Here is a 17,752-nt window from a genome sequence, read left to right on the forward strand (position 1 = left end):
TCTCTTCTTCTTCAGCGAATTAAATTGTAGCAGACACAGGAAAGTGGAGTAACTAATAACCTGAACTACATTATTAACTTGACTTTAATACAGGTGATATTTACTAAAAAACACCTTATCATGAAATATTAAAATAAACTTAACTTATATATATGTCAACAAAGTATTTTGTTCCTACAAGTAAAGCATTACAGATAAAAAAATAAATAAAAGAAGTCCTACAAAATTATATGCTTCCAGCTTCATAAGTAAATATATCAACTTGGAAGTTGAATGTCTTATAATTATCATTTTTAAGTTTTTAATACAAACCCAAAATGAGTAATCAATTATCATATTTCCTATGATTGTTAGCAGAAACATCAGTAACCAAATTATTTACAAAATGGAGGACATTTTGATCCACTACGTTGACCTTCATACAGTCCATAGTATGAAGTTTTTCTTCGTTTCTAAAGAATTTTAGAAATAATAACTAGAGACAGTTTTTTGCTTGTCAACTTTCTCCCTTTCAGTATTTATTCTTCCAAGTTTATTATTTTATTTGCTATTGTCATCTTCTATAATATTTTCCATCATCTAAATGGATACTCTTTTCCACAATAGAATGGCTCAGTGTTTTATTTCAAGTACAAACTTTTAGCTCATAGCTCCATCATCTGTTGACTAATTTGAGATCTAATTAGTTTTGGACACATGAAGTCAAACCCTTGACTGATGTATTATACCATGTCAAAGGTCACAGATTAATTTACTCTAATCCTGCCTAAAAGAATTTTAATTTGAGTGCAGGGTGGTAGAGATCTCAATAAGTAATAAAATCGACTTGGGTACACGTGTTCCTTGCTTGGTATTGCTTGTGCACAAAAATACAGCTAACAAAAAGAGTCTCATACATTAATTTACTTTAATCCTGCCTAAAAGAACTCCAAGTGCTGCAGTTACTAAAAATTCCTATTGTTAAAGTATCTTTTAATACAAAACAGAACTTTATAAAGTTTGATTGGCTCATATTTTATTAAAAACTAATTTCCATATTGTGAAAACAATTATTTGATTAAAATAATTTTTGTTTTAATCACTTTCAGTATCAAAGTTTGAAAAATTAATTATAATAAATTATAAACGTTTTCATTAGGTTTCACACCTTATACAAAACTCAATGTAATTAAAGTCTACAAATGCCTATGCTGCTGACACATCAGTAATGTAGTTCACAGAACACTAACAATCAGTGAAGGTACTTCCAATGATTTGCTTGTTTGAATTTAAACAGTTACATAAGTAGCTAACAGTTTTCTGCCCACCATTGGTATTTAAACCCATTTTCTTTACTCAATAAAGAGCTTTATCATTTGCAGTGCTCTCAGAATACTTTATCTTTTTCCATCTTTACTCTGACAACAGTGATAAAGCTTTGAATGTCTTATAAATGCTGTGGCTTGAATGTGGCTAAAACATCCTTAAGAATGTAACAAAAACTAAGTATTTATGAACATACTATTTCAACTTATCATTAGGACAACAAGTGAACTTGTATCTGACTAGATGTTGAACATACATCCTGAAATGTCAGCTTGCCAACAAAGCAAAGATTCAAACTCCTGTTTCTGCTAAGATGATTCTCATATTATTGCATACATTAAAAGTTTTTCTTGTTTTCTCATACAATTTCATTACACAATTGTTTGAAGGTTTACTCAAACCAAATGCTGTAATTTTACCTAACAAAGAACTTTTCAAGGACATGGATATTTTATGGGTCAATAAATCCTTTATATTTGAATACTGTTTTCAGCCTGTACATTTCTTGTTACGTAACCCATACCATAGTTTAAATTATATTCAAAATGGTAATTATTCTGAATCATTTCATCTGTTGTGAAGAAAAGTGTTGTGTTGGAGTCATCAGAAGGTATGATGGTTACATTTAAAAATTATTAACCAGTTTATTATTCTGAATCATTTCATCTGTTGTGAAGAAAAGTGTTGTGTTGGAGTCATCACAAGGTATGATGGTTACATTTAAAAATTATTAACCAGTTTATTATTCTGAATCATTTCATCTGTTGTGAAGAAAAGTGTTGTGTTGGAATCATCACAAGGTATGATGGTTACATTTAAAAATTATTAACCAGTTTATTATTCTGAATCATTTCATCTGTTGTGAAGAAAAGTGTTGTGTAGGAGTCATCACAAGGTATGATGGTTACATTTAAAAATTATTAACCAGTTTATGAAGAATTTTTCTCAGATTAGACCCAAGAGAAAAACTACCAAGAACACTAAATTAAGACAAAATAATATTAATAACATATATTACAGTATTATATTTATAGTTGTGATTATTCCTTACATGTAGAAGATTGTTTTTAGAAATGTTTAGAAAAGTATTCTTGAAATACCACTAGCTACATCTATCACTCATAAATAACAGGTGATTAATCAGATATAAGGCAGTAAGCCATCCTTAATGGTAAATATTTAATCATTTAATGTATGGTGTCTGTGCCAATTATTCTAACATACTGCTGTTTTTTGTTTTGTTTTGGAGTTACATTTCTTCCTTTTCTTTTTAATAATAATTTATAGGAAATAACAGATTAAAACTTTAGCTAGAAACACTTAATTATCTTCTAAGTGTTTACAGTGAAGCTTGTATAAGAAGAATTTTAATGTTCTCCTGTTCTTTATCTTATGAACAATTTGTGCCAAACTAGTCTTGGGTTTATTTCATGCTAACAATATTATTCCAACATGAAATATGTTCACTTACAGATGGATACACATAGTTCAAAATCTATTACTGATCAATATTACTAAAACAGTACATTTTATACAGACTTGTTTTATGTAAAACTAAGATAAACTCAGTGGCATGGCTTGCCATCAATAAACAGTGGATATGGAAGTGACGGAGTTAGACTTAAGAACTTTTCCAGAAACGTATAATAAAGGTCACCAATTTTCCAAATTGTCTATTACTGGAAAATGTTATAATGAAATTCCAAGATTGAAAATATAAAAAAATATATCCAGTGGTTAAACTCTCACACAAATTGGGAAATTATTGTAACTGAATACTGTGAAATTTAGTATAGTTAATCAGCTTCTGCATGTTGCATTTCTCCTTGGGAAGAAAAGTTAACTCATCCTGATGTTCTTTGACCAGCTCTGAAATGCAGAGGCTGTTTTACCTCATCTGAGCAATTATTTCTTCTTTTATAGCTATTCTGTGTTGTTTACCAGATGTTTTGGTTATATGGCTATATAATGGTGGTGTAATTTAGCAGTTGACACAGCTGTGTGCTTACAACATGTTTAATAATTATTTCAGCAGTAAAAACTGCTAAATTACAACATCAGTGCATAGCCATATATCTAAAACATCTGGTAAACAACACAGAATAGCTATTAAAAAAAACAAAATTACTCAGACCAGACAAAATGACCTCCTCACTTCATAAATGGTCGAATGATATCGTGACGAGTTGTCTTCCCAAGGTAAAACACTACATGCAGAAGTCGAGTTAACTCATCTCCCCCAGTTAAGAGGTTAATGCAAGAACACAATATTTTCAGTTTTTAACTTCTTTCTTGTATTAGGAAGTATATTTTGGATTTTAATTTCAAAATAATTGTAGCCAACAGTTTACAATGACAGTGTAATGTCCAGAAGATAGTTTAGTTCTGGAAATTCCTGAAACAACAATTTGAATTATTCAGTTATGTGAATGTGTGCTGTTTAAATTCATGTCTTCAATGATAATTAATTTCTATACTTAAAAAAAACAAAAACATTTACATAACCAATAGATGTGCATAGAATATTTTTTAAAACTACAAACAATGAATAGATTTGTCCATTGTTAATCACCAAGTTATACAATGGGCTATTTATGCTGTATCTACCACAGGTATCAAAACCTGGTTTTTAATGTTACAATTCTTCAGACACACTACTGAGCCATCACAGGTGGAGGTTCCTTACATTTCAATATACTTACATGTACATCACATCAGCATAAATGTACATAAAATCATAACTAAAATATCAAACACTTACTCTTAGAATCATGAGAAAACTTGAAAAAGAAAATAGTAGAAAGTGGAAAAAATATATATGAGCTTTTTTGGAAAAAGCATGAAAGTTTGCATCTTAAAGAAACACAAAATGTTATATTAAACCTCTTTACTTTTATTTTAAAAGGAAGAACCTAAAATACATGAAAAAACATGAAAATAACCAAACTCCACATACACATAATATTTTATCTTGTATACATGAACGATCCTTTCTACAGAAACAAGGAAGAAATACACACACCCACACACACCAGGGACAGGTATCTGATGGTGTACAAAAAAGTCCAATTTGTATTATTTTTGTTTTTATCTTCCTTATATATATTGAATTTTACTTAAATTATATAGCAATACAAAGAGTTTGTTTATTTCAACCTTTTTAAAACAAAAAAGCCAGTGCTGTATATGGTACGATAGTTCATTTTGTGTATTGTAATTAATAAATAATATTACCAGTCATTATATGAACTGTTTGAAAAAATATAAATGTGGCAAAAAATATCATTTACTCAAAATATTTTAGCAAGTTAAGATTACAGACCTATTATACTCATCTATTAAAATACACAGAATATTTCAAAAATACATAAAAAGTTAAGAAATATCAGGCTTGACACAATAAATACATTTTTTTTTACTGTTTGGATTTAAAAACTAGTCATTTTGAAGTTTTTAAGTTGAAGTAAAATTCTAACATGGTCTCTAAAAGTATGAGGCTGGGGTGATTTTGAGACCCAATGATATATTTTAAAAAATCTCAGCTAATGCAAAGGTATCTACCACAATTAACACAAGTTTTGACTGCTATCAAAAGTAACAAAACATTAGGTCACACAGGAAACATCACATTACAACCAGCGTATAACTGAAGTTTTTCACACATACGAGATTTTAGAGGTAAGTCATAATATCAAAGTACTTGAATGATCTTAATTAGTGTTATATCTTATAAGTAGCATTTTTATATATAAAACAGTAATAAAGGATACAAAGTTAACAAGTTGCTGTATAAAAGGATACTAAAACAAATTATCATAGAGACTGCAACCACAACACAGGATCAGTATTGGTCCATTTGTCTTCTGTAGTCAATTGAAGGATCTTGATCTCAAAGTCCACTGTACCACCAAAGCTGTTCATCTTTCACACTAGAAGACAACAGATAAACTAAGACCTAGATTTGTGTTAGGAATTTTATTTTCAACTTTAGAGCTTAGCGTTAAACTGTAACTCCACACAAATTAAGTCAAAACATTTCCACTCAACACATACAATGATTTCATCACTTTTTAGAATTTTTTCTTTATTATAAAATTTGCATTTATTTCATTTTTATATATTTATTTACAAATGCTCACATATTACAACACTTAACTGCTGTTTCTCCCTACTGAATACCCAAGTGTCAAATCACTCATAAAAAAACAAGAACACACACACTGATAGCTTACTGAAATGCCTGTAAAAAAAATAAAATATAATAAACCAAACTTCTACAAAGATTGAAAAGATATAATATTCATCACTTAAATATGTAATACTTTTTAAAATGAGTGCAATCATGAAGAAATAATTAACCTTATCTAAAGCAGGTCCATTCTTTGATTTTTTTAAAATGTGTTAATAATAACAAGTGTATACATTAGTTCAAGTTTTGCAGTAAATGTATAAATATAATTGTTCTTTATAAACAATCTGGTTAAAAATTACTTTTCTACTGCATTTCTTTTTCAAGTATCTAAACTATTTATCATCTGAAGATTTGAAATCTGATTAATGCAGTACTAATTATTAAAACTTTTAATGATAAATCTTTCCCCTCAATCTTTCCAGCAAATAGAAATTATTTTTGCACTTAGCAATATTATGTAAGAGACAACAGGCCTAACCAAAATTCCATTGAAATGAACTATTATAAACATATCTAATTACAGGTTTCATGGCAGAAAATATGTATTTTGATAGGTATGTGAGGTATCCAATCAGATCCAAAAATCCAGAAACCTAAAAGTGAGATTCACAGTTCTGTAAGGTATGATCCAAGAATCATTTTGTGATGCTTTGTTGTTGTTTTTAATCTTAGTAGTTGTTAAGATGCTTCTGTCCTACCAAAGTGAGCCATTTGTACACTACTGTTATACTATTTTGCCATATTTAAGTAATTTATCATCCTTGTAATAAATAAATTTTACATTCTCCATTTGTTACAAGAACTTGGAATTTTCTTCACCTTCTGCTCCCATCCCTATCTAAGAGCTATCTGTCAGATACATCCATAAATTTTCCTATGTGCAAATACACGTAACTCTAGGTTTTAACAGTACCTCTTCTGCACAAGCTCCTCCGACCTCACTTGCAACTAACATTGAGAAACTGGTGGGTCATTGCAATCACATCACTGGTGGGTCACTGCAATCACACCTGCTACACTTATAATAAGACATCAGAAACTTTGCTACTTAACACTCTCAGGTTAACCTTGAATTTGACCTCACTTCCAACTGGACAAGAACAAACAGTCAACAGATTCTGGCTCACTAGTTCCTCACAGTTAATACAGAGTTTACAAATGGTGATAATTTCATAGGTAATGTACTAGAACAGTGTCATAATCATTGTTTGAATTAGGGTAAAAAATCATTCAACTCTACCAATAAAAATCAATCATAATTTCTTTCGATGTTATCTAACTATAAGCTGGTATATACCCCTGGATTCTTCATAAAATAATTCATATTCCTGCATATTTACCAAAAAAATACAAAGTGTCAGGTATTGTATGTATAAAGCATCCTACCATATCTGCTGCTACTGAGTCAGAATCTGCTTGTCAAAACACCATGACAGGTATTTAGTTTTTATGGGAAAGATCTTGCAATTTTCTACACCAAGGTGTTCAGGGATGTTATTATCTACCTTCACCCCACTCATGTAAGAAAAGGATTTTGATTAGGTTGTTGGGTTAAAAGTAACTATATAGAGAGAGAGTTAGTATTTACTGGCAGAGAAACTTGATGAATATTCAGTGCACTGCAAGGCAGAGTGAAGGCTAAGGTCAGTGACAACTGTGATAACGAACATGTTGAAGAGAAGAAACAAAACAAGATTTAAAGGATCATCTAATAGCTGGGATCAGTATTTCCAATTCCATGACTGGAATCAAATAATTCAAGAGTGCCAGTAAGTTTGAGGTGGGTGAAATTGGGGGTCCTCAAGAAAACACTTTCATAGGACTGGCACTGAATAATCTACCTATTCTACATCCAGAGCTGAAAATAAAACAGACATAAATGGGTTAGAATAACTTAAATGTGGTGTTGAGTTTCTTTTATGGTTTAGTATTCACTATGTATGGAAATTGTTTTGTATGATGTCTTGCCATGATGTGAAGGGTGGCAGGTTTCGTTTTTTGTGCTTTATTATAATATTTGAATGCCACGTATGTTAATCAATCATTTATTGCTTGTATATTGCATGGCTTGTATACGTAACTGATTAGGGTAAATTTTGGAAGTCTTAAAGTTAGTTTATGAACTTTGTTCTGTTGTAAATATAACTTGTATTTAATTCTGCTGGACATGTTAAAGATAATTTGGTACCCAAACTCAATTAGGGAATGTACGTAGACTGAGTAGATTTTTATTATTGTTTGTATTTGTAACAATTGTTTCTTCCCACGGTTAGCCTTAAGTGTGTAACACGTTTGCTGATAGACTTGCGTACGTACATGAAATGTTCAACCCGCATAAAATGGTCATCAAAGGTTACATCTATAAACTTGGCTATAGGGCATATTTTATTTCTGTATCATTTAATTTAACTGTTTTAGCATTTGTTAAGGATATGTTAGTGTGTTAAGAATTACTTTTCAATTGTTACACTAGTTAACTACAGCATTAAGGCATTTTTGAATTCTAATAGCTGCTATTAAGGGATTTCACAAAGTGCTCCAAATAGAAATATTGTTAGCCTATTGTGAGAAATATGTACACATTAGGTTCAGAAAGGGGTTGTTGTTAACAAAAGGAATATAAAGTGGTGAGAAAACGAAACCTTGAAGGAGCTGCTGTAACGTTAAATTATTTTGAGATTGTATTATTAAATTTGACAGAGGCTGTTCGATCACTAAGGAAATTAGATGTACATCTGAGGATTATGTCATTTACTTTCATATTAAACAAACAATCTCAGGGCATTGAGCCAAACAGAGTCAAAGGGTAGCTTTACGTCTAAGGAACACACCTATAGTAGCAGGAATGTCCTCCTGTGTGTTAGCTTGTAAAGTGAAAGAAATAAGAAAATGGTTGCCAGATGCATCAGGGTGTACAGAGAAGTTCCAGAAGTTACGATAGAGTCAGGGATTATAACAAGGTCTAAAATATTGTTTGTGTCAGTGGCTACATGTTGAGCAGTTAGCACTAATGATGTGCATACTGTTTTCCAGTAAAGTGTGAAAGGCTAATTCCCTGGCAGCAGTGCAATAGCTGTGGAAACTGGTGTGAGAGGAGGGGACATTAAAATTTTCAACTGTGATAGGTATAGGTTGCATAGATAGACAGATATAGAGAAAGTTTATGTGTAAGGGTTTGCTTGACAAACAATAAAACAGCTAAAAGTGAAATGGACTGCCTACTGTTAAGCTAGATATTGCATAAAATGCTTTTGTTCAGTTTTGAGAAAGTATCTGTTTCAATGCTTATACAATAGAAGAGATTTTTGAAATAAATTGCTAAACATCTCATTTCATCTATTTTAGGGCACAAAAAAAATTTAAAGTCTAGGAAGTTTTTGTTGATGTCCTTTTGTCTGCAATTTCTGAAATTATGATATCAGCATTCATATTTCTGTTTAGTTCAAGAATTTCATGTTTCTTGGTATTTATACCACATTAACAATTGACATGTAGAATGTTCAATGTGTTTCTGAAGATTTTGCTTTCCACTTACAGGCTTCAAAGGGAAATATAAGGTGGTATGACTTGAGGTTAGGAATTGGAAAGTAATGTCTAGCTGTTAATGTGTTCTTCCAAGGTGGTGGTGGGCCCAGGTGGAAGTTTACATAGCTCTGTGAGAAAGTCTAATGAATTGACAGTGAAGACACCAAGTTAACATGCAAGTGAATAGAGATCTTGCATTTCGTTTGTTGTGTTGGTATCTTGTCTGTGTAGTTGTACTGTTTACTGTGGCTGTGAAAATGAATGGAGGAGGTGTTGGAAGTTAGTGGAGTGTACCTTTTTTTGCTGTTAGTGATAGAGAAAGGATTATCCTGTCTGTGAGGTGGTGTTGATTGCAACGGTACTCTGTTTTGGTGATTGGAGTGTGTGCACATGTGTATGGGGGGGTTGAATGTCAGTGTAGGTATTGTCATTTGTACTAGACTGGGGTTCAATCTGTTTCCGATGGCTTGGTATTTGAGACATGCTCTTTAAATCCAGCTTGGGGTCTTTGATAATTAGAGCATTTAGCATGTCCATGGGCAATGTTCAACCTTGTGTGGGCTGGAACACCCAACTCTTCTTAGGTTGGCAGTGAAGCTGGGTTTAGAGTTCCCAAATCTTTGGCATTTGAAGCATTGTAATGCCAACTTGGGTGGGGTTTGGCTGTTTCTGTTCTTTATTTTGTGTACAACAGTGTGAACCATCATTAATTACAGAGTCATAATATTTTTGTCTTCAAAGTACTTATTAGGGGTATTTTTTTCTTTACTTTAAATGAAGTGATTCTCTCTACTTGTTTAGAAAGTATGCCATGCCTAATGCTTCTAGATGGTCATGGATTTCTGTATCTTCAATGTTATGTGGTACTCCTCTGATTATACTTATTTGGAGCTGGTAGATGTTTGTGGGAGTACAGATTGATATGTTGTCAACTAATGCAGTGGCTGGCCAGTGTGCTATATCCTTGGGTTCAGAGCATTTGAGAACAAAGCCAACCATGGGTAGCCTTCTGATTTCTTCGAGTTTAATGTTGGAGAACAATTCCCAAAACTCATTGGTGATTTGTGTCTGTCAGAAGGTACTAGGAACACCTTCGATAATAAGTGCAGCAATGTGTATGGTGTTAGTAATTTTGGGTGTTTTATTAGTTGTAGATGTTGTGATATTGTTTCCAACATAAAGTGTTGTTGTTTTGGGCTGGCACAGGTGATATACTCACTAGTTTTTCTTTTTTCTTGGTCTTCTCTTTATGGTGGTAAAACTATCACTGTCAGTGATAGTATTTGACTTGGAGGAGGACAAAACCAGTGAGTAGCATCAGTCTGTCTCTAAATCAGATGGGACTGAGTTGGGCAATGAACAGTCTGTGTCTGCATCATTTTCCACAATGGTTAGTAAGAACTGGATCCCCTTGGAAACCAAGAACAGCATCAGTTGAACAAGTTGTGACCCTTTTAGTGAATCCACTAGCAGCAGAATCATTCTTCACGGTCCTGATAAAGACCAGGAAATCTTTCTCTGAAAAGAAACAACAACACAAAAAGGTCATAAAAGTTATTTATTAGTTAAGATGCAGATGTCCAATCTCATCCAAGTCATGACTGGTTATTAACAATTCATATATTATATATTTCCTCATTCTATTTAATCCATAATCATTGTATTCTGTATGAATATTGACATCCTGGTAATGAAAGGTATGAAAAAGACTTATCATACAAACTTAAATGTAATGTGCATGTACCTTCAAACAAGTTATTTAATAAAGACCATGTGTGTATGTATCAAAAACCTTTTTCAGAACAAAGGTACCAAAATATTACAAAACATAAATGAGGTAATAGACATCTATACAAACTAACAGAATAATATCCACTGATAAACAAACAAGCTGGATTTTAGCCTAATGATACACTACAATTCAGCCACTAACATAATTTATATCTGTGAAATAGTCACATGCATCCTGTATTGATAAGAACATAAGTTATAGAATTAAACTGTTTGGAATTTGAATTTTCTCTAAATCCTCCAAGATAAGAACTGAATAATATTTATTTACATTATTCTTTGCCACAAAACAGTGTATCATTTTGTAATGAAATTCGAGAGTCTATAGTACTATTCAAGTAAAAATGTTTCTAGTGGTAATTATGGTTCTGTTTCCAAATGAGCAGGCTAATATAAATATAACAGCTTGAGATTTAAATAAAATACAGATATATAAACTAATTAAAATTAAATATGACACACATGAAGTAGGTTTAACAAGAGAACAAGTTCAGCTTGTCTTGACAAAGTCTCATAAGAAACCAATAAGGCTGCCAATTACCTAAATTTTTTATTGTATTCCACAATGTAATTGATACTCTTTGTTACACAGCTTTCAACTATGTTTGTCTCTTGAAGGTAAGAATTTAATTAATCATTACTAAACATTAGCAAGAAATAAGTACCACAAAAATCAAAACATGATATGCTTTAAAGCACTTGGTTAAAAATGGGATTACCATTTTTACATTATAACTTTCTCTGTAAAACATACTGCCAGATTTTTAACCAAGGACAGCAGTGAAGAATAACAGAACTGACTTGAAACTGTATCTTCTATTTATGTTCAAATATGTTTGTTACAGTGGTCTTTGATGTAACCTCAATTACAAAGCAGTCCACAATTATCTTTCTTACTTTAAAATTTAATAAATAAGTAACTAAGGAAATACAACCATTTTTTTAACATCTTGTAGTTCAATTCAGATAACTTTTACTGTCATGTTTATTTTTACTGCAGTGAGTTGCATTACCTTGTAAAATGGCTAGCACAGGTGAAGTTAGTTTCTGTTGTGCAGTGTAATTACACACCTGTAGAGTTAAGTATGGGATGTATGCTAAGGATGTCACGTATTGCACACCTGCAGCAAACATTACAGAGATAAAGACCAGATAACGGACACAACTGCCACTAACTACAATGAACATGGACCAAATATTGGTTAGATGTGCTGACAGCCACTAACAGTACACTTATAGAAGTCAACTTGTATCTCAATAAAAACTGCTTAAGTTGGGCTACAAGATGTTGAAAACAAAATGGTTTTGTTATTTAGTGAATTATTAAATCTTTATATAGGAAAGATAACTTTGGAACACCCTGTATCACCAATTACTTTGTAATTCTCTTTTCAAAGTATTTTAACTACCTTTCCCCTCACACACACAAATACATAGCTTTAAAGAAGTACAATGTTACAGTTCTTAAAATTGTTAAATAAAAGAAAAAATTATGTTATGATATTAAATTTAAAATTCTTAGTTTCTAAACAGGTTATTTTGACAAAAACTATGTTGAAATACCTGGGTTTCCTTCAACATTCTTACTCCCAACCTATATTCTCTTTAATCCACCATTCCAATAAACAAAAAATCTATTAAAACAAGTTTCAAAGCTTGGCACAGAAGGCATCATGATACAGCTATGAAGAGATAAATCATGGTTCAAAATCAAAACAACCTTTAAGTGCGAGATAAACTTTTTATAAAAGAAAGAAATCCAAATGGCTGAATTTAAATTATAATGAAATAACTTTTACAAAGGTTCCCATTTAAATCCCTTTCCAATCAAGTCACTAGGTTACCTTTAAAAGGCCTTGCATGGCCAGGTGGGTTAAAGTGTTCGACTCATAATATGAAGGTTGTGGGTTCGAATTCCTGTCGCACCAAACATACTCGCCCTCTCAGCTGTGAGAGCATTATAATGTGAGGGTGAATACCACCATTTGTTGGTAAAAGAGTAGCCCAAGAGTTGATGGTGGGTAGTGATGACTAGCTGCCTTCTCTACTCTTACACTGCTAAATTAGGTATAGCTAGCACAGATAGCCCTTGTGTAGCTTTGTACAAAATTAAAAAAACTAACAAAATGTACATTCAAAATTTAATTAAACAACTTTATTGTCAATATATGTCCATGAAATTGACATTTATAATGTATGTTATAATTCAACATTTTATGTTATCTGAGTTCTAATTCCTTTCTTTTTAAAGAAACCTCAATAAAAAGTTCAGTTTTGTTGTCACTTAACTTAAGAGATACAAAATATCCCAACTTTCATGCCCTCATAGAGATACATCTAAACAATAAAAAAACTTACATGCCCGATTGACTCGTGTTTCAAAGTTGTTTGGCTGAATTCTGGTAAAACTACAGATAAATTTTTCTAACCCCTAACAAGTGCCACACCCACAATCTATACTATTCCTTGAACTTTACAAGTCACATGTATATAGTCACTAGAAAGAGGTTATACACAACATCACTTGTCAGTTGTACCTAACCTAAATATGTTATGATTATACAAACATTTACATTGCATTTATTTTCATATCTTAGTTAATAATGTATTATTTAAGTTTTAATATTTGTAATTAAAAGATTTATACACTTTTTAAAATTTATATCAAACAAAAATTCAGTTCTTAAGGCTTATGATCTTTCATGATTCTCCTGAAGACATTGTAAAATCCCTTGTGTTGAGAATAGTAAATTATTAAAAATTAAGTACAAATGAAAATAAAAAAGATGCTAACATTACAAATATAACCAAATGAAGACCTTTTAAGATATTCTTCAGAACATTAATCAGTATGAACATTTTCCTAATTGTTAACTTTAAACATTTCATTTCAATGTATGTTGATGGTAACATCTACAATTAGTGATATGGCAAAGAAAATGAAAAATTTGAACATTTATTTTATAAAAACCTTTGATATTCATTTAGCAGGTTCTAGAGGTTGCATAAATAAAACTTGAAAACTGTAAGACAAAGAAAAGTATTTTTATGTTTAAAATTAAAATATTCATAGTCTAAGTGCAAACAACCAATATAAATAAATATTTTTAGTAGAAAGACTTATCTTTTTTAGAACATGTTCAGTCCATGGGATTGAGCTTGTAATCGTTTTGTACTTATGATTTTTGTGCTATAGTTTTAAATCAGTAAGCACATGTTCACAAAATTTGGCATATTATCAGCAAACATTACACAGCTTTCATGTGCAAAATACATTTTTTTTTAAGTTTAAGGGTTTGTGAAGTAATATTTTTCTCATATATTTTTCTTTCCTCAAACTCTTTTGTTAACCTGAAAATGACCTAAGGTCAAAATGCTATTATGTACTTTATTTTAATTAAAGTTTTAATACCCATATCAGCCATCTAATGAATACATTTTTACTTCAAGTGGGTTTCTTGTTATAAGAGTTCAACAAAATTTTGAATGCTAGTCGACAACCATGATGGTGTGGTCTTTGACCCAGACAAAAAGTGTTAATTAAAATAATGTCATTCTTTGTGTACAAGATACTTATAATTTTTAAAAATTAATTTTTAATGAAATAAACATTGCAAATCCAAATAAAACTACCATGTATTAGAAGTTTACCAACAGTACCAATACTTTCTACTAAGTCCATGATGGAAAAAAAAAAGATCTTAGACACAATGTTCAATATGCTTTCATAAAATTGATGTGAGCTTTAACAGAGTAAGTGAAATCAACACCAAAGTGTTGAAGTGATGTATAACAAATGACACAGTACCTTTGAATTGGATGAATAATTAATGTTAACTGACTGAAAACTGAGGAGGGACAATTAAAAACCTTCATTAATATAATTAAACTTTATGTCCAGCATTGCCAGATATCTTCACAATCACCATTTGATTACAGCAATTCAAAACGTTTTATTATATACACACGACATAATTATGTAATATGTAAATAAGGTAGGTCTACTTATCATAACCTTATATTCAAAAGTTTAAATTACTTCACACAATAACAGAAAATTTACAACATCAAGTTTTTATTTTACACAAGGTTTTATCCAATATCTGAAAATTATGCATTTCATAAGAAATAAAAACATATTACTACTGAGGTAATTTAAGAACAATTTGGTTCATTAAATAAGAAATAACATATTTTCAAGGAATTTATTGAAAACTCAGTTTTCAATCTACTTTCTCACCAACTATCAAACATTATCTCACAGACTTGTAAAACATCTTTTCAAAGATTTTCTGAAAATCAAGTTAAATGTACAGGGTGGCCCGTAAGTCCCCACCCATCCGTATGTTATTATGTTATATTCAATTATGCATGTATTATAAATTTGTTTCTTTTTTTTTTCAGAGAAATATGGCCAACGTAAGCCCATTTACACTTGAAGAGCGTATTGTGACAAGTGGGTGGGTACATGAGTGCAAGAATACTGGTGACACCACACAGATACATTGGATACATAAGATATATGGATGGGTAGGGACTTACGGGCCACCCTGTATAATGCATTCAGTAATTCACCCAGTTGCTTTGTTCATACAAAAAACAAAAATCCTCTTAATATATTAGTTAAAAAAAACAAATATATTTTCTAAAACCAAGCTGGTTATAATCTATCAAGTACCAACTTTGAAAATGCTTTTCTATCAAACAAGTGTATCTAAAAATAGCATCCAAGCTTTTGCAAACAACAAAATATGCAACTGGAAGATCTGTTATCTACAGTCTCACCTGCAGATTTTTTTTTTTTCAACTAATGTTAGTTTATATTGGCAATCTTTCAAATTCAAAATTTCCTGAATGTTAAACAATCTCCCAACCTCTTTTTTACTTAGCTTTAACATTTTTAAATGATTCTTATAAAAGCCAATAGTTCCATACAGTTCTAAATATTTTCAAGCTTTTACTGATGATTTTCACACCTTTAAAGAGAACGAAGTCTTTTCTACTTTATTAAAGTACAGGAAAAAATTGTTAGCTCTTGTGATATTCCTCACTTTCACACTAGTTTAAAGTCAAATCTCAAAAGGCCACTGTTATTATTATTTTACAATTTACATAAGTGCTCCTCAAAGCCTAATGTACTAAATTAAATTAAATGTTCTACTTCTATCTGCCATTAAAATACGTACACTTTGTTTATAAATTCTAGTACACGTGGCAATTTTTATTTTCACAATATTTCCCCGCCTCGGATTTGAACACGAGACATTTTGCATAAAGAAAGAGCTCTGTGGTTGTCTTATCAGTATCATAGCACCTATGTCTAATCATAATTCCAAGTTACTTGCCAAATTACTATATTCTTTCCCTCTCAAAAACAATGTCGAACTTATTCCCAGGTGCAACTTTAAGGTCGAGAGACGAACAATAGTTGGGAACTAATGAATATTTTCTTTTTCGTACTTCTCACACAGTTACACAACAACCACTGTCTAATTAGATTTAAATTAAATGAACATGTTGTGCCTACCTTCACTAAACTTCTTTCACTATCATACGTATATTCTCTATTGGAGGGAATTTTACGTTAAGATATTAAAATCTTTTGGAATTAAGTTAAGAAAGCCATTGCTCTACCACTACCCCTTAAATTTCAACTGTGAAAATAAATGAGTAAAACGTGAATTTCTGCTACTAAACGCTTTAAATTTAAAAAGTAAATTATACTTAACCAACCTCTTACGAAGTTATCTTGAAATAGATGTAAACACAGTCCCCTGGTGAGTCAAAGTTTATTTACCCGTGGTGACACAGTAAATAGCCCAATGCTATGAATTAACAAACAAACCGTGTTTTTCGACAAATATATGTATCTGTGTGTGCTTATAGTACGTATGTATAATTTTAAGTTATATTTTATTACTTTCATAGCGCTCTTCCACCAAAATGGAGATAAAAAGTGGTACTTTATAGAATACCACGAAGAGAAATTTCTCAGTTTTAATTTGCATTCTCACGCAATGCGGTATATTGCTCTCAATAGGGGTTTACAACTTATATAACTTGCTTTTGTTTTTGTACTGAAATATAAAACTTATTTAAAAACCATTATTAACTAGCAATGAAGTGTAGAGTGCCTGAATGATTAAATATCTTTAAATTAATATTTTGATGACAAAACTAATATAATGTTGCACTCAAAATGTCGGTAGGGAAAAAAAGAAATGTTATTGGTTTGACGAATTTTGTTTATTAACTATTTCATTTTTTACAAAAATGAACTTTAATTTCAAAACAACGCTTGGTAATAGAGTCTTTTTATTATTTTTAAATCGCATACATAAAATATTGTTAACTTATTGTCTCTGCCGGACTTGTGAAAATGAGCTGTTCCGGTACATTTTATTTTGTAAATTAATGTACTGACGAAATATAACTGAATTAACTAGTTTTGTTTTATAAATAGCAGAAACATGATCCGTGGTGTATGGTGTAACATGTATCTAAAGCAAGTGAAATGGCAGTGAATATATGTCTTATTCATTCTTTTATTTAACAAAACTAAAACAAAACCTCCTTCCATCTCTATTTTTCTAAACGTTTGTTTTTAAATGTGAAAAATACTCAACAGACTACCTATGCTGAGCTTATCACGGGTGTAGAAACCCGATTTTTAACGATAGAAGTATTCAGACATACCCCTGAGATAGGGATGTTTTATCCAAAATCTTGGACGGTATTAATAAACTTAGTAATAATTTTATATTAGTCCAGTATAACAGTTTAAATAATAAAGTCCTCATAGAAAATATGGAGAATCATCTAGCTTCCACATTAGTAAGCATTTTGGAGGAAACTGTGTAGACTGACAGCTAAATGATTCTTTTTTTATATATATTGGGTCCTGGCACTCATCTACATAATATTTTTTTTAATTATTAC

General features: G+C 31.0%; 1 long non-coding RNA gene across 2 annotated transcripts; it reads right to left on the reverse strand.

Moving 5' to 3' along the window:
* Positions 1–517: 517 nt before the first annotated feature.
* Positions 518–16,695, reverse strand: LOC143229830 (uncharacterized). Of its 2 annotated transcripts, none has more exons than XR_013016088.1 (3): positions 16,547–16,695; positions 10,242–10,540; positions 518–5,234 (listed from the first exon to the last, which is right to left on the reverse strand). It is a non-coding gene; the product is annotated as an uncharacterized LOC143229830 (long non-coding RNA). The 2 variants fall into 2 exon arrangements; XR_013016087.1 differs by lacking the exon at positions 16,547–16,695 and adding an exon at positions 16,341–16,530.
* Positions 16,696–17,752: the final 1,057 nt, after the last annotated feature.

The sequence above is a fragment of the Tachypleus tridentatus genome, chromosome 10 (assembly GCF_004210375.1).
Source record: "Tachypleus tridentatus isolate NWPU-2018 chromosome 10, ASM421037v1, whole genome shotgun sequence".
Lineage (NCBI taxonomy): Eukaryota > Metazoa > Arthropoda > Merostomata > Xiphosura > Limulidae > Tachypleus > Tachypleus tridentatus.